This window comes from Sciurus vulgaris (assembly GCF_902686455.1).
Source record: "Sciurus vulgaris genome assembly, chromosome: 10".
In the NCBI taxonomy this organism is placed as follows: Eukaryota; Metazoa; Chordata; class Mammalia; order Rodentia; family Sciuridae; genus Sciurus; species Sciurus vulgaris.
Window position 1 is genome coordinate 73,800,317 of NC_136470.1, and position 20,568 is coordinate 73,820,884.

A 20,568-nucleotide genomic window follows, 5' to 3' on the forward strand; every position below is an offset into this window, starting at 1 on the left:
AGGGTGCAGGTGGGTCTATTGACCTTACCAGTTAGATCAGGAAATTCCCAGGGGCCTTGTCTACTAGATGTTTGTTCCTAAGATCTGGCCCCTGGAGAAACAGTCTCCTGCTGAAGGGGTCAGCAAACCTCACACAAATGAAATTACTCCAAGGCTCTGGCCACCCTCCTGCTCAGCTAGCCAGTTACCGCACAAAAGAAACTGAACAAAGGACAATGAACTAGCACAAATCCCTCATCACAGTGGGACTGTTCTCTAAGCTCATGCCTACTGGCATATGATTTGGATATGAGGTAGCCCCCAAAAGTTCCTATGCTCAAGCTGGAATATTCAGAGGTGAAATGATTGGATTGTGAGAGCTGTAACCAAACTAATCCATCCTAGTTTGAATAAACTGGCTGGGTAGTCACCATAGGTAGATGGGTCTTAACCGGAGGAGGTGGGTCACTGGTGCCATTCTCTGGAACAGTGCATTCTCCCTGCAGTCCCTTCCTCTTCCCCTCATTCTCTCTGCTTCCTCAGGCCACCATGAGTTGGGCAGCTTTCCTCCACTGGCCCTTCTTCCCTGATGTGCTGCCTCTCACTGGGCCCAGAGCCATGAAGTCAGCTGTCTATGGACTGAGACCTCTGAAACCATGAGCCCCAAATAAGCTTTTTCTCCTTTAAGTTCTTCTTGTCAGGTATTTTGGTCACTGTAACAAAAAAGCTAACTAAAATAAGTAGCATCCTTTTGTGTCATCAGTGAATGAGGGGACAGATAATCCATCTTGGTAAAAAGGTTCCTGTGCATGTTCCCGGTGTCCCAAGTCCAACCATTCCCCACCCAAAATCAATTGCTCAAGCAGACTCCTACCTGCCTGGCTCAAGGCAACCTCACCCTGGCACAGGAAGGAACATCCCATGCTGCACTAGGGCACAGTGAGGCCAATAGAAATACCCTCCACAGTCCCGGCTGTATGCAAGGCAAGGAAAGAAATTAAAAATGACCACAGAAGAGAGAGAAGGGATGCCAAGAATTCAAGAGAGAGAAAACAAAAAAAAAAAAAAAAAAAAAAAAAAAAAAAAAAAAAAAGAGGTAGTAGAGGGGAAGTAAAAGAAAGTGAGCAAAACAAAAATGTTTCTACTAGAACTCAAAATATTTTTTAGAAACCCAATAAGATCTGGCCCCTGGAGAAACGGTCACCTGCTGAAGGGGTCAGCAAACCTCACACAAATGAAATTACTTCAAATCTAGGTGAAATTACTCCTAGAATTCCCCAGAAATTTGTGGACACCTAATGCTTTCAAGTGTGTGTGGTACGGGGAGAGTGTCCCTATATGATCCTCTCAAGCTCCTCATTTGGAAATAATTTTGACAAGTTGTGTAGTTTTAAAAAAATGATTCCACCAGGACAGGGAACAGAGCCCCAGTTGGAAGGGAGAAGGGCTCTCCAGCAGGCTCTGGAGGGCTGGATGGGACAATGCATATACTCTGCTCTTAGCATTTTGGGGAAAGGAAGGATGGTAAAAGCCAGGGCCCTAAATCCTGGCACCATGCCCACTGTCCAGGTGTACCAGCACTCTGCCCTGCTTCCTGGAGCACCACAGCTGGTTTTATTCCCCAATACCCCAATGAAGGGCTAGAGATACAGCACAGAGGTAGAGTGCTTGCCTAACACGTGAGGCCCTGGGTTCACTCCCCAGCAGTAACACACACACACACACACACACACACACACACACACACACACACACACAAATGGATTCGGGTCTTCCTCCTTCGATTTATGATACAGTAAGTGTCTCCCATCCCAATTTTTTAAAAAAGTCCTAGAAACCCTCTCCCCAACAGCCCCTCTTCGCATTTGTAATACAGATCCTAGGAATTCAGTCTTTTGGGTCTTGAAGGGCTCGCACCTCCTAAGAATTAGTTTATCCACAACTCTCCAACTGCAATGATCTGCCAACAAGGTCCCTCAACATTAGCACGGCAGAGCGTGGCCAGAGGTTTGAATGAGAACAGAGTAAGAGATCAAGACCACAAAACACATGCCCCGGCTTCGCCCAGGACCTCTAGGTCTTGGCAACCGCGGACCAACAGCCTTCGCTGCCCTATCTATCCGCATCCCATTTGGGCAGGGAGGACCTTCACGTGGCATCCCGTCCCTGTAGCAGTCGCCGAATCCTCCCGCAAGGGACAAGGAGAAGAGGCCGCTTCTCCTCCTTAGTGGGTACGGCGATTCGTACCCCTCAAGCCAAAGTAACGCCCTTTGGATAATTCCTATATAGACTATACACTGCTGTCCCCAAGCACCTTACCTCCCCAGAGAAGACCCGACTGCCTGGCGTCACTGGAGTATTCCCCTCACGTCGCCAACTCCTCGCCGAACCTAGGAGGCCCTCTCCAATGGGGAAGTCGGGGGGCGTCGGCTTTGGGAGGGTCTCCGCCTCCACCCCAATTCTGCCCCTCGGGGATGACTCCCAGGGGCCTCTCCAGGACAAAGCATGGGGCGGGATCACTCACCAGCGCAGCGGAGGCGGACAGCGAGCAAGCCTCCAGCCCTCGGCGGGCGCACCAGCCGCAGGCGCGCAGCGCGGGATCTGCGCCGGCTGTGCTCGGACTCCGACCCCGCGAGGCCGGGCGGGACTGAGCTACCCGGCGAGAGAGCAAGTGGCCAAGCGCGGAGCAGACTGCGCTGCTAGCTAGCAAGAGCGCGGCCCTTCGGGTCTGGACTCAAACTGCCGGCTGAAACTCACACGCGCTGATTTGCATGTCATTTGCATGGCGCTCCGGGAGTGGACCTGCCGCCCTCCCGTCACGCCCACCGCGCTCTGCCTCAGATTCTCGAGCTAAGGACCCCAGCGCAGTCCAGCGCTGGACTTGGATGGGTCTCGCGCTGTCCCCGGCCTTCCCCGCCCTCCAGAAACTAAGGAGCGGTCCGCAGGGTTTTTAAATTTTATTTCTGCATTTTACCCTGGAGAACCAGTAAATAACGGACAAAATAGGAAACTATGTAGCGTAAACCTTAAATTAATTTCTTTTCTCTTTCCTATCAACAACAAAAATGGACCAAGGACCAAGCAAGTCTTCCTCAAACAGATACAATTCGAGGTTTTGGGGATAAAGTATGTGTAAGACTTATTTGCTCAATTTCAAAATTAGAAATGTTACATGGTAATCCCAACCACTCGGAAGGCTGAGGCAGAGGCAGGAGGGTAGCTTGTTCGAGGCCAGCCAGGGCTATTTAGCGAGACCCTGTCTTGAGAAAAAAGGAGTTACAGGTGTAGCAGTGGTAGAGCACTTGCCTAGAATATTCGAGGCCTCGGTCCAATGGGGGAATGCAGAGGAGAAAGGAAAAAAAAAAAAAAAAAAAGTCATGCAGTATTGTCCAATTAAGAAAACACAATTATGCAGGCAGGATAACATAGTTCTTAAAAATGACGGCTCTGAAAATGAAGACCCTACCCCTTACTTTCCAGCTGGAAAACTTTGGACAAGTTACTTAACATCTCTAATCGGGTTGTCTTCAAATGCTTCGCCGGAATAGGAAGGTTCAATGAGATACTGCAGGTAATTCATTTACAACAATGCCAAACATGCAGTTACTATTAAATTTTTAATGTGCAAGTACGATATAAATCTACTTACCTGAGAGGCAACCAGATCTAGGTGGGTCAAGAGAGAGGGAGAAGAAGAGGCTCTCAGAAGTTGAGAGCAGGACTTCCCACCCAACTCAAAGCTAAATTTAAATATTTTTTATTTATTTTGGTACCGGGAATTGAACCCAGGGGTGCTTTTAATTTTTTATTTTGAGTCAGTGTTTCCCTAAATTGCTTAGGTTGCTGAGACTGACCTTGAACTTGTGATCCTCTTGCCTCAGCCTACCTCAGCCTTCTGGCATTGCTGGGATTACAGGTGTGCACCACTGCACCAGGCTAAATTTAAATATATTTGATGGATTTCAGTCTTCTACAATTCTAATCCTAATTAAAGCTCAAATTGTCCCAGGTTTGGCCAGATGGAGCCACTTCACTGGGTCTCTAGGATCTTGTTGGTAAGACTCCAAGCAAGTGACTGAGGTGGATAGAGTTGGGACAGGCACCAGGAGTCTGGCCCTCCACTCCTTGGTGGTTCAGAGCAACTCTGCTTTTCTCTATTTCATGTATTGGACCTGCATGTAAGACTCTGCAGAAAATTTAAATCCACTGTTTTAAATAGTCAAATAATATCAACAACAGTTTAAATTAAAAAAAAATGAACTCAAGTGATTACATTCTATTATTTTACATTCTATCTTCCTTCCCTTTTATTCTACTTCTGATATCATGCACATTCTCTCTTTGCCCCCCTCACTAACCCCCTACCACCACACCATGTAGAGATTTGTTTTAGAAAGGTGATGATGATCTAGGCAAGAGAGAGGAAGTTTTTTGAAAACAGCACAGCAAAAACATTTACCACTCTGGAAAGCAGTGTGGAGATTCCTCAGAAAACTTAGAATGGACCCACCTTTTTTTTTTTTTAAATTAAAAATCATAAATTTACATAGGGCAATGTTGTTTGATTCATTCTGTTATTTTTTCCCTTCCCCCCACCCCTCCCACCCCTCTTTTCCCTCTATACAGTCCTTCCTTCCTCCATTCTTACCACCCTCCTTATCCCTAACCCTAAACCTAACCCTAACCCTAACGCTAAACCCTCCTACCCCCCTTATATGTCCACATCCGCTTATCAGCGAGATCATTCATCCTTTAGTTTTTTGAGATTGGCTTATCTCACTTAGCATGATATCCTCCAATTTCATCCATTTGCCTGCAAATGCCATAATTTTATTATTCTTCATGGCAGAGTAATATTCCATTGTGTGTGTGTGTGTGTGTGTGTGTGTGTGTGTGTGTGTGTGTGTGTATATACCACAGTTTCTTTATCCATTCATCCACTGAAGAGCATCTAGGTTGGTTCCACAATCTGGCTATAGTGAATTGAGCAGCTATGAACATTGATGTGGCTGTATCTCTGTAGTATGCTGATTTTAAGTCCTTTGGGTATAGGCCAAGGAGTGGGGTAGCTGGGTCAAATGGTGGTTCCATTCCAAGAAATCTTAGAATGGACCCACCTTTTGACCCAGTTATCCCACTCCTTGGTTTATACCCAAAGAACTTAAATTTGACATATTATAGTAACACAGCCACATGGATGTTTACAGCTGTTCAATTCACAATAGATTGTGAAACCAACCTAGACGCCCTTCAGTAGATGAATGGATAAAGAAACTGTGGTATATATACACAATGGAATATTACTCAGCCATAAAGAAGAATAAAATTATGGCATTTGCAGGTAAATGGATGGAACTGGAGACTATCATGCTAAGTGAAATAAACCAATCCCAAAAACCAAAGGACAAACGTTTTCTCTGATAAGTAGTTGATGATACATAACGGGGGTGGGGGGAAGAACTTTGGATTGTGTAGAGGGACGGGTGGGAGGGGGTGGGGGAAGGAAAGAGAGTGTACTGAGACAGACATCATTACCCTATGTACATGTAAGATTACACGAATGGTGTGAATCTACATTGTGTACAACCATAGAAATGAAAAGCTGTATCCCATTTGTGTATAGTGAATCAAAATGCAGTCTATAAAAATAAGCATAAATAAATAAAATAAAAAGCACTTAATAGCAAAGAAAAATGACATTTACGAAGTTGAGTACATGCAAATCATGACTGAGAAATCTGTGGTATAAAGCAAATTTGGGGTGTTTTATATATAAGACCTCTGATTTACATAAATTCTATAAACTTAATATTCTGCATAATGAAAATCTATAGCCAGATATCACCTATGGGGAAAAAAAACCAACATTCTCTGACAGAAGAGAAAGTGGAGGGTACTTCAACCTACTTTGTAGGATTGTTTTGAGGATTGAAAGAGAAGATACACTGCAAAGAATATCAGTAGAGTGTCTGGCATATCCAAATTGTTCTACAAACAGTGACTAGTGTTCTTTTAGGAGAATCATTCCTAAATCATACCATGCCAAACTCAATATTGCAACTCTGGTAAACTAAAACTCTTTCCATTTTTCTGTGCTACCTCTTTTTTTTGGTAACCTCTACCTGTGTGTATGTGTGTGTGTGTGTGTGTGTTTCCCCAATGTCAGGTTGGAGACACCATGAGCTAAGACCCAGGGCCCAAGTCAGAGAGGACCTCATGGATAGCAGCAGGAAAGGAAATCCATAGGTGAGTGGAGGGAACAAACCAAGGACTCTCACAGGTGAGTGGAGTGGACAGTACAGACTATTTCACTTGGTGCATCCTGATGAGGTGGAGTGAAAAAGTTAAGTTTGAACCCATAGCACTTGTAAATATACCAGTAAATTTTCATTCACTTTTTAAAAATTGCTTTTATAATTGTTTATTAATTCAGATATTATTTTAGTAGTAGACTAGAAATACAAACAATACATATTTACTGACTTTTCTGACTTTAAGACATATTGATTTCTCAATCAGTTTAGCTTCCAAATTGAAAACTCATCACAGGTACAAAGTGTGGTTCTGTTGTGAAAGCACGTCTGTTATTTGAGTTGTCCTTGATAATTACTGTTGGAATGTGAGGTCAACTAAGCCTTGAGGATTCCACCTGTGGTTCTGCACCTTTCCTAGCCTTTCTTACCTATTCACATGGCTTCTGCTTTTTGGCTGCCACTCGTGATCCCCAAATGCACACCTCTAGTCTTTGCCTTCTGGGCTGCAGACCCCCCCGCCAGCTCCCAGACTTCTTCACCTGAAATTCATGTTTAATAGTGCCCTTTTCCTTTTGTCCCCAGTAAACCTGATCAAGCTCCTGGCTCCCAGGTTAACAATGCTGACACCCATCCAGCTGCCCAGGTTGCCTCATTCCCTTTGCCTGTCAGATTTCCTACCTGCACAAATAGCAAATTCCTCGTTCTCAATATCGCTTGTCCCTTCGGCTATTTTGGCAGTCTTCCACCTGGGCATCTTGCCATCTGTCTCGCCCCTCTAATCCATAATCTGCACTACTTAGCGATAGCACCATTTTCCTCAACAAACATCTGTTAACCCAGGTCTCCTTTGTAAGCATCTGCAGCTGACCAAACTCCTGATCTGTTTTCTGGGCTCTTCTCTAGCTATCCATCATAACATCAGCTCTCACTACAATCTCCTCACCACGTCCTGACCTTGCCCTGCTAGTTCAGGACTCTCTGATGACCCCCCCTTCTCTTTGGCACTAACAAACCCCACTAGTCTGATTGAGATGCCTCCCTTTGGGGCTCCAATATGGGTGCTGAGTAAGCTGTGTATCTCAAATAGAAAGCAAGCATCTGACGACAAAGATTGGGTCTGTTTTTTCCATATATTCTAGCAATGAATAGAGAGTTTGACACAGAGTAGTTTCTATAATATCTGTGGAAATAGATTTTTTAAAGGTATTAGTTGCTGTAATGGTTACTTTTAGATGTCGGTTTGACTGGATTAAAGAATACCCATACAACTGTTAAAGCATCACTTTTGTGTGTGTCTATAAAGGAGTTTCCAAAGGAGACTGGCATGTGAGTTAGTGGACTGAATGAGGATTTCCCTCAGTGTGGGTGACCACCAGACCATCAGCTAGGGAGCCCAACAGAACAACAACAGAAAGAAAAAACCCAGAAAAAAGGCGATTTCCTCTCTCCCTATTCTGGGACTGGGATACTCTTCACTACTACTACTTGTCCTTGGACACCAAAGACAGGCATTCTGGCTTTTGAACTCTAGGGCTTATATCAGCAAATCCCAGGTTCTCAGGTCTTTGGTCTCATGCTGAGAATTTCACCATCAGCTTCCCTGGCTTTGAAGCCTTCGGACTTGGACTGAGCCGTACTACTGGTATACCATGGTCTCCAGCTTGCAGGTGGCCTGTTAAGGAATGTCTCAGCCAGCTTAATTGTGTAAGCCAACTCCCCTAATCTCCTCTCTTTGTATGTCTATTCTATATCCTACTAGTTCTGTCTCTCTGGAAAACCCTAATTGTGAAAATAAAAAAATAATAATTTCATAACAACAAAATTGAATTTTTTCCTTTTCCTCTTTTTTTTTTTTTTTTACTTCAGTGGGGGCAGTACTGGAGATTGAACCCAGAGATGCTCTACCACTGAGTTTTATTTTCTGGCCCTTTTTATTTTTTATTTTGAAACAGGGTCTCACCAACTTGCCTAAGCTGGCCTCAAACTCAGTGATCCCTCCTGCCTCAGCCTCCTGAGTAACGGGATTATAGGCGTGCACCAGTGTACCAGGCAACAAAATAGAGTTTTTAAGAGAGAGAAAATAGGAACAAATTCTTCTTTGGGAAATTTTTGCTCTTAATTATCTCAGAATGTTTTATAATGGTCTCCTATATGTCCATGTGCCCACTGGAAAAACTGGCTATTTAGATCAAGAATCTTCATGAATCCTGACATTAGAAGGTTGACTTAAATAGCAATGTTCAGATTCTTCTTCTTTGTATGTTTTCCAGGGCTCATCTGGTCCTTCCCTCTACCTCTTAGCAAGACCATACTTAAATGGTCTTATAAAGGTATATATCCACTTTTCATTCCTAGTAATATGAGAGTTATGAATTCCAGTGACTGGACATTCTATCTGGAAAGTTCCTTCTTATGCTTTCATAATCATTCATGTTGCTAATAAAAATCTCTTCAGAATACTAAGTACTTGTAAGTAAATTTAACAAAATAAGAGGATCTATTTTTTTTAAACTTGGAAAAAATAGTAAAAGGCATGAAACAGGTTTTCAATAAACTGAAAGTCATACTACCATATTCCTGGAAGGAAAGACTTAATATAAAACTTAATTATAGAAATTATAATATATAAGTTTAATGCAGTTCTAGGGATGTGTTGTGGCTCAGTGATAGGGTGCTTGCCTAGCACATGTGAAGTACTGGGTTCAATCCTCAGCACCACATAAAAATAAACAAAATAAAGGTCTAAAAAATGCAGTTCTAATCAATTGGATTTTTCTTGGAATTAATGATTCTGAAGTTAATAAAGAGAAATAATACCAAAGAATAGCTAGTAAAACTATTTAAAAATGCAAGGACAGAAAGAGAGAGAACAAATGGGGGCTTATTAAAATATCATTCTATAAAGCTTATGAATTCAAATTGACATGATATTGATAAGGAAATATAAAATATTTGTGGAACAAAATAAACAATTGATAATTATGTTGACTATTAGAAATGTGCTGTGGTGGTGATTCAATGGGAAAATTATTATTTTTAAAAAGTGTGTGGACACAACTGGCTGCCCAACTGAAAAAAAATAAAAGTGATGGATTATCATCTTACGCTAAATTCAAAAATAAATGCTGATAATTAAAGATTTACAAAAAAACCAGGCATGGTGGCACATGCCTGTAATTCCAGCAGCCTGGGAAGCTGAGGCAAGAGGATTGTGAGTTCAAAGCCAGCTTCAGAGAAAGCAAGGTGCTAAGCAAGTCAGTGAGACCCTGTCTCTAAATAAAATACAAAATAGGACTGGGGATGTGCCTCAGTGGTTGAATGCCCTGAGCTCAATCCCCAGTACCCCCTCAAAAGGTTTGCACAAAAATAAAAATAATTTTAGAACATCTAGGCCATTATTTGTATAACATGTGGTTTGGAAGACAGGCAAATATGACCACACACAAATAAATTTTTTTGTTATGGCAAAAGGTGCTATAAAAAAAGTTAAGAGCTATTAAATGCAAAATGTCTATGCCACTATAATCACACAAAAAATTACTTTCTGATCAGGCATGGTGGCACATGCCTGTAATCCCAGGAACTTAGGAGTCTGAGGCAGGAGGATGACAAATTCAAGCCCAGCTTCAGCAACTTAGCAAGACCCTGTCTAAAAAAAAAAAAAAAAAACAAAACTAGAAAGGACTGGGGATATAGTTCAATGGTAGAGTACTGCTGGGTTCAATCCATAGTAACCAACACACACACAAAGATCACTTTCTGTACAGGGACCCAATGGTATAGTTCACCTATAAGGCAAGATAAATGCGTCTTGCCATTATTTGCCAGTTTTCAAAATAATGAATTGGTTCCTTCACATCCTTCAGTGGTAACTTGCTTTGTAAATATCTTTATGAAATAATGGATTAAACTTACTTGATTTGTGGTTAAGATTTTTATTGAATATTACACTGCCCCATGTTGATCAGTAGAAATTTTACCATGAGTGTTTTTTATGTTCACTAATGTGATAGGTATCAAGTGATTTTTTTTTTTGTTATTTTCATTTTTATTTCTCTGATCTCCAATAAATTTGGGCACATTAATATGTTTGCTGGGCCTTTTGGCACTACTCATTCATGAACTGTTTGTATCCCTTGCACAACTTTCTATTCAGTTGTCTTACCAACAATTATGCCCCCTGCAACTCTATTCCTTAAAAATAGAAGTAGAAGCACATGAGGCCTTGTGACAAGTGTGTTTACTGTGACACTGGGAACCCCAAACTGGAAAGAAGTGAGTGTTCACAGTAGCACATTTGGTAGATGGACCCAATCTCCTTCGGTTAACCCTTTCTTGTGAATCACTGTGGTTTTTGCAGAGCTGGAAAGATGAAGACACATTTCCCAGTCTCTCTCAAATCTGGGTTTCTAGTCTGTGATTTAATTCACCAATCAGGTGTACTAGTGCATATTGGAGAGACCCAACGTGGGTCTGGAGTCAGAGGTTCTGAAGGTAGCCTTCTGATCACCATGATGTAGGTAAGGCTGTGTGATTCTGGAGCTAGCAGCTGAAACGGCAGCTTTTGAGGTGTGACAAAGATAGCAGTTCCCTTGGTGATTGTAGGATTGTTGTGGGCATGATTCCCTGAGGCCCAGCTAGAGCCTGATACCTGGGCCCCTCTAAGAATTTGTAAGTCCCAAGTCCCCTAGATTAAATCCCTTTCTACTTAAAATAACTATTTTCTTTTATATACAAATAAACAAAATGGTTGAATAAATGTGTATTATATCTCCATATCATGGGATATTAAGTAACCAATAAAAATAATAAATTAGATCCATATTAGATTACTTCCTACTCATCAAGAGTGAGTTCTATAAGGTACTTCTAAGTGAGAAAATAAAAATACAGAAAAATAATTATATGAGTCAGTGTTTTGTACAACAATGACCAGCCCCCCTAAGATGTATAAATACATGGAATTTATATAGGATTTTATGGACATGAGGAAAATATTAACGCTCACACACTAGGTTTTGAATATAGATTACAGGTATATAGCTAGGGTGAGATAAAGGGGCTAATATGGAGAGAGGAGGTGAAGAGGGGATGTGTTGATAAAAAAGGAAAGAAAGCATGATCTGACCCTGTGTCTATAGAATTACTTATGTATTTATATGTGTATGGCTAAAGAATGCTGAAAGGATAATCAACTTGTTTTGAAATGGAGTTTCAAGAGGAATTTATTTTCTTTATATATTTATATAACGATCACATTTTTATAAGTATTTATTTTTATATGATCAAGTAAAACAGTATCTCATTGTGGAAAAGGAGGGAGAGTCCTACAATTTACCATAGTAACAAAAGCAATACAATACTTAGGAATAAATCCTATAGAAGTTTAACAAGATCTTTATTGGGTAAGTAAATGGAACATTATATAATACTAATGGATTATAGGTCTCAATATAATAAAGATGACACCAAATTAACCTATAAATTCAAAATGATTCTAATAAAATCTCAAGAGAAATTTCACAGAACTTTGCACAGCATGGACAAACTGAATTCTCTGAATTCACACAGAAGAGTAAGGACTTTGCATGGACAAGAGTTTTGAAGATGAATAAGCAGAAGAGATCACCCTCAGAGATGAAGATGTAATGAATCAGCAATAATTAAAACAGCATGGTATTGCAGAGAGAGAGAGAGAGATAATAAATGAAACAGACTGGAGAAAGTAGAGACCCAGGGGTAGAAGGGAACTCGGTGAGTGACAGAGATGACATATATTAGTGGGGAGGATAAGATGACAAATAAACATGGATTTCTGGATTCCTTTCAGAACTCACCCTGGAAATACTACAGAAGTAATAGGTATATGGATAACAGAATATAATTTAAAAACATGGAGAAACTTTTGGGAAGACAGGAAATGGTTACATACCATGGGTATATGGGAAGTGTCCACCTAGACCAAATAGTGGCCAGGCAAAGGATGCACTGAGGAAAACATCCTTTTCTTCTTCTCTTCCCAACATTGTTCTGGGTGAGTTACTGCTTATCTCATCACTTCTATAGGTTAGAAGAGGAGCACTGCATCCAGTGTCACCAAAAACATGAATAATGTGGTGGCACAGCTGTAATCTGGCTAGTGTAGGGAGCAATTAACAACAGGTGCAGATCAATGTTTTGACCCTTGAACAGTCCTCACCCTTCCCCAGTCCTAAAGGAGGAAGCACAGGAGAAAGGCACAGCTAGACCAAGCCTAGACCAAAACAATGGAGGTTTCCACTATCTGGAATATTTCTCATCACTCCCGCCACCACCAACATCATATCACGCACTCAATAAACTCATTAGAAGGAGTCTAATTTTAGACTAATTTTAGAGTCGGGATTTTAGTTTCCTCTCGCAGGTATGTATTATCTGTCTAGGTAGCAAAAACTCCCAGGGTAATGAGTTCACAAGGAAAATAATGATACAAATGAGGTGCACATGCTTAACAGTCTGTGCTGAAAGAAGCATAATAAATGGACCAAACAGACAAGAATTTAAAATATATATAATAAATATATCTAACAAGATGAAAGATAGTACTGGAAAGATGAAGCAGGAAAAAACAGGTAGAAAGACCAAACTGGTGGTAAAATAACCATTAAAATTAAGCACTTAATAAGTGAATTAATCAGCAAAATAGATATAGATGAAGGATGAATCAGTGAGATGAAAGATCAGATCATGAAAATTCCCCTAGAAGAGTTAAGAACAAACCAAGATGGGGAAAAAAAGACATAAAGGTGTGAAGTAGATGTGTTATAGGGATCACAGGAGAAAGAAAAACAAATTCTAAGAAATATTTAAAGAAATAATGACAGAATTTTCTACAATTAGAAAAAAATGTAAGATTGCTAATTTAAAGAGCTGATAAAGAACTAACAGGAGACATTAAAAAGAAAACAAAAACAAAAAAACTCCTATATCCATTAGAATGAAATTTAAGATAAAGTCAACAGAAACTCTAAAAACTTGTAGAAGGAAAAATTGCATCACTTTCAAAGCAACAAGGATCTGCTACATGATGGACTTCTTAATAGTCACACCGGGAGCTGTATGAAGGAAAAAGAAGTTCAAACCTAAAATATTATATAAAAACTATCATACTTACATTTGCTTTCTCTTGTATTTTTAGTTTTGCTTTCATTTCTGAGATGGCTTATTTTTCTAAAGTCCTGCCAACTCCCACTTCATCTTTCTGTTATCTAATCTTGTCCCTAAGCTCTTGCTTCTCTGCTTAGTGCTCTTGATTTCAACAAATAGGTGTTCATTCAGTTATGAAAATTAATTGTCAAATATTTAGTCACAATTTCTGTCTATTCTATGGCAGTCTTCCTTCCTTCCTTCCTTCCTTCCTTCCTTCCTTCCTTCCGTTTTCACCCTCATTCCATTTTCACCCTCAAAATAGTATAGATCTTCTGCTGGTATTTCTTTCCTTATTGGTGTGTGGTACTGGGGATTAAACCCCAGGGCCCTGAGTGTGCTAGCACTGAGCTTCATCCCCACCCCTTTTAAAATATTTTTGAGACAGGGTCTCTTAAGTTGCCCAGGCTGGCCTCAAACTTTAAATCTTTCTCCTTCAGCCTCGTAAGTAGCTGGATTTACAGGTGTGTACCACCACATCTGGCCTCAGCTGGTCTTGCTTGATGACTCATTAATTTGAACCAGATAATTATCAGAAGGGTTTTCCTGGATCAGCTATTTGCAGAGGGCATGTGTATAAAGAGGGCTGTAATTTTCCTTAATATTTAAGTTTTGTGCGCTAATTTATTTAGTATTACTTCTCTACATTGGTCCCTCCACCACACACACATACACACATACACATGTAAGGCCCATGGATCCTCTTCCCTTTGTTACAAACTAAGAATTTAAAATTGCCCCCTCTGTGTAATCTTTCCTCGTTGAGCAGTGTACTCTGCTCTTTCTGCTATTTGGAGCCACGGCATCCCACTTCCTCTCATAGGCACTTCTGCTTGATAACTGCTCCTTTGGTAGTCCTTCCAGCCATTTGGGTGCTTGGTTTTAGAGCTTTCTCTTGGGATTCCCCTTAAATGGTGTTTGTATACTTGTTGATTTTTTTTGTTTTTGTTTTTGTGTTTTTGTGGTGCTGGGGATTGAACCCAGGGCCTTGTGCTTGTGAGGCAAGCACTCTACCAACTGAGCTATATCCCCAGCCCCTATTTGTTGATTTTTATAAATGAAAAGGGGGAAAGGAAAACTTTATACTGCCATCATCACATTGAAAATCCATGTAAACTGTCATTAAATGTGAGAATGATATACAAATATTCAAGTTCTGAGTTACTAGAAAAAGGTACCCCAAAATTAACAGCAGTCAGAAGAAAAATAAAAAGGGTATCCAAGCTATGAGTATTATGGAAGAAAGAGACAGCAATTCAAAGCTAGAATTCTATATGACACCAACTCAGCAGGAGCATATATCAGAGTTATGTGCCTACCTCCTTGGGTAATTGGAGCCTTCTTGGAAACTTTAGCATTTTGTGCTAGAAGAGTCATTGAGATCATTCTTCTCATTTGGCAGGTGCTAGGGCTGTAGATCCCTCAAAGACACACTATTTGTCTTTAAATGCTTAAAATATGTAGCACACAGGAGAGAATAAATTGTAAATGATGGTCACATAGCACATGAAGAGTCACTAGGTCACCTGGCTCCTGATCCATTGCTCCTGCTCTTCTAATACACCATGTTACTCAGATGAACCTTCCCACAGACACAACATATCATGCTTTTAAATGTTTAATTAAAATTAATAATAAACCACGAACTTTTCTCAAATTTTGGCAGAAGATATGACTACAGTTTAATTCTCATACCATTTCTGGGTATGTTAGGAGTTAAGAGGAGTTACTTTATGTGTTTAGTTATTCATTATTACCAATATATGATTAGACAGACAGATTGGTTGGGATGTGGGAAGGCAAGAGTTGATGACAGTGGACAGCATCTCTAAGTGACAAAAGATTACTAGCTTTGTAGTAGGGGGAAGGATGGAATGATAGAATGTAGCTCCTGGGTCTAAACAGTGAAGACCTATTTATTTAAATATGTATTTGTCCATTTACTATAGTTTCTGTCTCATCTTCTACTATTCCACCTCCCTATCCTAAAACAGCAAGTGTAATATTAATAACTGGCCTGAAAGAGACAGAGAAAGAAGAAAAAAAGATCAATTTTTTTCTTCATCCATTAAGGCTCTGGATTTGAAAATTATTTTTCCTTTATTCCTTTCTTCTTGCCAAACCACAAACTACTACCCTCCATGAGGGTCTGTTCTGCTTGTTTTGGAGCAGTTGACTTTGAAAATATTTGATTCTGGTCTCCTATCCTACTTTAGGCCTGGAACTCAGAGCCAAGTGCAGAACAGTCTGGAAAGAGTCGGATGAAAATATGTACCTTGGCTATGTGCTCCCTAAAAAGCAGCTGATGTTTCTTGTTATACATTTGAACTAATGTGTAAGTCTGCTCCAAATCTCTTCCTGGAGGGTCTGTGACACACAGGTCTCTTTGGGACTTCCATGGAAAAATGAGCCCTCTTACCCTACAGGCTGATTAGAAGATGGTGCTTTGGCCCTGGCAGTGTCAGAATTCACTCTGAAGGCAGTGTCAATAGGAGAAAGGCTTATGTAACTTTCTCCATCAATTTTAATAACAAGTTTCAATAATCACTTTTGTTGGAATTGGCTGACAGGTAGGAAAATTGTTTTAACTAGCATTATGCTACATTCTAAATAGATTTTTAAGAAGAGTGTGCGTCTTTCATAAAAGTAGAAACTTAGCTGTCTAGTACAGTACACAAACGTACACACACATATACAAAGACCAACTAGATGTAATTAATAATTGTCATAACCTATTGTTTATAGCTTACCAAGCATTTTCACATTACTCAGTTCTCACAACAAATTCCAGAGGAAATCCCTTATTTTTAGACATGATAGAGAGAATGGCATAGACCTAGCTTTTTATGACAGATTAGGGGCCCCAAGGGTTCAAGTAGTCATTATATTCACCTGACATCAGCTGATAATGAAGAATCAGACCGCAAGTTATAGGATCTGGCTTAAAGTGTTAGGTATGTGACCTTAAGCAAGTGTCTGAGTGTTCTGATTTGCTTCCATATTCTGTTTTTTATATTTTCATTCCTATGGCCTTAGGAGCAAACCTGGCTTTAAGGAGAATAAGTACTGCGAGTTTGGGGTAAAATGTGAGCCCTCCTGTTAAGAATAGCTGACTACTTACTTGGTCAGAATCTCAGTCCTTAAGGGAATAGCTCACATCTACTGGACAGGACCTGGGCTCCCTGAGCTGCCCTAACATGATGCCACTCATCAATCGGAATAACAATGTGAATATCATCTAGAAACCAATAGTACTGCCCTAATATGATCTGTAGGACAGCTAAGAGCCAACTCAATCTTAGACAATTTTTAAACAACTATAATAAGACTACAGAAAACAATTTTGTAACTGTACTCTGCTTGATCAGATTGCAGAGTTCATTGATCACTGCTGGATATAAAATCGTATGAGTCATCAACAAACTGACAGCAGAAAAGGATACACAGAACGGTAAGGGGTTTTTCAATGTTACCTTAAGTCACAGTCTGTACAGTGCCCACAGGTTTCAAATGCTCTGCCTACATTTACCCCTCCCTCAAATCAGTGAAGAAGGTTGGTGAGATGGATTACTCTGTACTAGTGACATAGTTAAAAAATTTTTTGTCCTATCTCCCCTCCTAAACATTTAAAAATCTATGGCTTCTCTACAGCACAAGTGTGTGAATGTTTGCTTAACAAGAGAATTTTGCTTCAGAAATGTTAGAAGTCTAATAATAAAACAATAAACAAGCTGCTGCAGGAAATTAACACCAAGAAAAATAACCATGAGGCCTAGATGACCCTTTGTCAGAGTTTTAGTTAAGTTGGACAGTAGTAGTTATGAAGTACCTACTGTCTGATAGCACCAAGTGTCATGAGGGAGTAAAAAATGAATAAACCCTGGTCTCTGCCTTCATGAAGCATGCAGTGCAAGAAAGGCTGATGTGTAAACATGCATCAACAGAGTAATGGCAGTTTGAGGAACAATTAAGCATTTGTCAGAAGCTGGGCATGGTGGTCCATGCCTGTAATCCCAGTGGCTCTGGAGGTTGAGGCATGAGGATCATGAGTTCAAATTCAGCCTCAGCCACTTAGCAAGGTCTTAAGCAACTCAGAGAGACCAGGTCTCCAAATATAGTACAAAAAGGGCTGGGGATGTGGCTAAGTGGTTAAGTGCCCTAGGTTCAATTCCTGATACTAAAAAAAAAAAAAAAAAAAAGAATTTGTCTGGAGAAGCCTGGGCAAAGAATAGTATAGACAAAAGAAATACACATGAATGGGCCAGGCGTGGTGGCACATGCCTGTAATCCCAGCAGCTGGGGAGGCTGAGGCAGGAGGATCTTGAGTTCAAAGCCAGCCTCAGCAACTGTGAGGTGCTAAGCAAGTCAGTGAGACCCTGGCTCTAAATAAAATACAAAATAGGGCTGGGGATGTGTGGGGAGCCATCCTTATTTGGCAGAATCAGACAAGGTTGAGTCATGGAACACAGAGGTCGTCTGACTTCTGGGAACTGGCTACCATGGCGGACTGTCCCAGATTGCCAGGAAGTATGTGGTACTGTATGGGAGTGGTTCCGTTTTGTTCTGTGATAAGCTTCCCTGAGCAAACTGGCTCCTCTAACTCCACCCCATCCTGTTAACCACAGAAGCCCCTCCCATTCCAGGTCCCTTTACATGTGTGACTAAATAAAAGAGTTGGGCTACTCCATGTTGTTACAGGCCAGAACTGGTATGGCCAGAAGCAGCATGTCCCCTCTCGTTTAAAACGAGTATTGGCTCTTGTGTGTTTATCGATTAGATGAGGTTATAGGTAATTGATTGATTTATAGCCAATACCCGTCCTCTGGCAGTTAACCCTTTTCTCATCCACCCAGGACATGGCTAAGAGAACCCCACAGTTGAGTGCCCCTGATATCAATCCCCAGTACCAAAAAAAAAAAAAAAAAAAAAAAAACACATGATGTGCTTGGAGTCTTGCCAGTAGTTGGTGTCACTTCTTGGCTATAAAAATGAGATAGATGGCTTCTAAAACTCAACTTGTAAGTCTTCAGAAGTCTCTACCTTACCATCTCTGGTAATTCTCTGCCAGGTCCAGCTCAGGCCAACTGGTATACATAAAATTGTGTGCAGTTCTTAACAAGTGATTAAAAACACTGAGAAAAGAAGTGGGGCTTTGCAGTGTTTTTAAGGTGTGCTATATAGCTTCAGAACCCATTTGCTTAAGCAATTCTGACTAGAAATCTAGAAACAGATTTGAAAAATAATTAAGAGAGCACAAATAGAATCTAGCTTTACCTTATTGGACACTTAAATTCTGAACCCCTAAACATAATTTTTGTAAAGGGGCCCTTATCCTACTTAAAACATAAGCCAATTCTGTCACTCTTTGCACCCTTGCTCTATTTTTCTTCACAGCATTTATCACTTGATATTCCTTTGTGTCCCACTGTGATGTAACATCTTTAAAGACAGAGAATGCCTATCCTGGTCAGTGTTGTATTTCCAGAGCCGATCGTGATAGTAACTGGCACATATTAGAGCTTTCATTTCATTCACTGAATGAATGAATGTCTCTTTAGTGCAGGGTCACCCCATAGTGTATTACATACTTGGTCACTTGTGATTTGGCTGCATGCCTTTCCACCTATGAAGGCTCTGCACTCTGTCCTCCCTTCCACATAGCAGAAGCAGGTCTTTATAACTTTTAGGGCACTTGACATTAGTAAAATGCCATCATTAGTGAAAAGTATAGATTTCTGGGAGATGATTTACTAAATTCTAAAGGCGGTAGAATAAGAGGAAAATATATGTCAAATACTTCTTTGGTTCTTGAGCCCTGCTCCTTTTTTCTCCCCAAGGCAAGCCACAGAAACTAGAATTTCTCTTTCCTAAGGCATGTAATAAAATATACTATAATCTTCCCCCACAACTGTCTTGGAGATGGCTATTTAAAAAAACCTGATAGTAGATCATAAGACTCCCATTTTAGTTTTGCCTCATAGCCAGAAGGAAGAAATACTATAGACAGGCCAAGAAGAATCTGAACAGACAGGCTTTGCTGGGTTTCCCCACTCAGTCTATTAGCATTAGATCATATCCTTTTTGTCCAACCACATTTCTACACACTTAATCATGTACAAAGAGGTTTCAATAAAGCCTTAGGATAGGATCGAGAGCTTTTGAACAGCTGAACACATGGAGGCTTATAGGACGGTAAGCAAGAACTCCTCTATGTGCCCTGAGGATGGTACACCCCAACTCCATGGGGACAGAAGCTCCTGCAGTCAAGACCTATCCAGACACTGTATATCTTCATATGGCTAGTTACTTATATCCTTTAAAATAATACTGTTTATAATAAATGAATATATGTGTTTTCCTGAGCTCTATGTGTTTTTTTTCTTTTCCCCCCTTCCCTTTGGTACTGGGGATTGAACTCAGGGACACTCAACCACTGAGCCACATCCCCAGCCCTATTTTGTATTGAAACAGGGTCTCACTGAGTTGCTTAGTGCCTTGCTCTTTGCCGAGGCTGGCTTTGAACTCTCAATCCTCTTGTCTCAGCTTCTTCCTCAGCCACTGGGACCACAGGTGTGCACCACTGTGTCCAGCTCTGAGTTGCTTTTGCAAACTGATCAAGTCTAAGGAAGGGTTGCAGGAATCCCAATTCATAACTGGTTGGTCAGACTTCTAAAGGCCTGGGCTTGTGACTGGCATCTGAAGTGAGAGGCAGTTTGGTGGGACTGAGTCCTCAGTCTATCAGTCTTTTGGTTTCACCTTCGCAGTGTCAGAACTGAATAGGATCAGAGCCTATCTACCTGGTGTTCTTTGCAGAACTGCATGCTTGCTTGCTGGTAGGGAGAAATTCAGCACACATTTTGGGATCACAGAAGTGATCTATGTGGTGAACATATAATAGGAGAAACACTTTATTTTCCTGCTATATCCTGAGAATTACCATAAAATACCCTTAAAGTCTGCTTCTACATATGAATAACTGTTGATACTTGGGAGTAGAAAGATGATACAACCTTCTTCTTTGCATTATTATTTTGTGTTTCCAAATTTACATGTCGAAGAGTTGTGGCCTGTTACTGCCAAATAAGAAATTAATAAATTAATTTATGAAAGCTGGAAGACAGAACACTTAAAATGCTGATGAACAATTCTG

The 20,568-nt window shown here is 40.6% G+C and overlaps 1 protein-coding gene across 5 annotated transcripts in view; it reads right to left on the reverse strand.

The window, feature by feature from the left end:
- The window catches only part of LOC306670615 (myosin light chain kinase, smooth muscle-like), a 125,874-nt gene extending 123,170 nt beyond the window's left edge, over positions 1 to 2,704 (reverse strand). For 2 of the 5 annotated variants that reach the window (XM_079155362.1, XM_079155360.1), the window contains exon 1: positions 2,504 to 2,624. The gene's annotated coding sequence lies outside the window, so the exon portion shown is untranslated. The other 3 variants (XM_079155365.1, XM_079155363.1, XM_079155361.1) reach the window with 3 other exon arrangements.
- Positions 2,705 to 20,568: the final 17,864 nt, after the last annotated feature.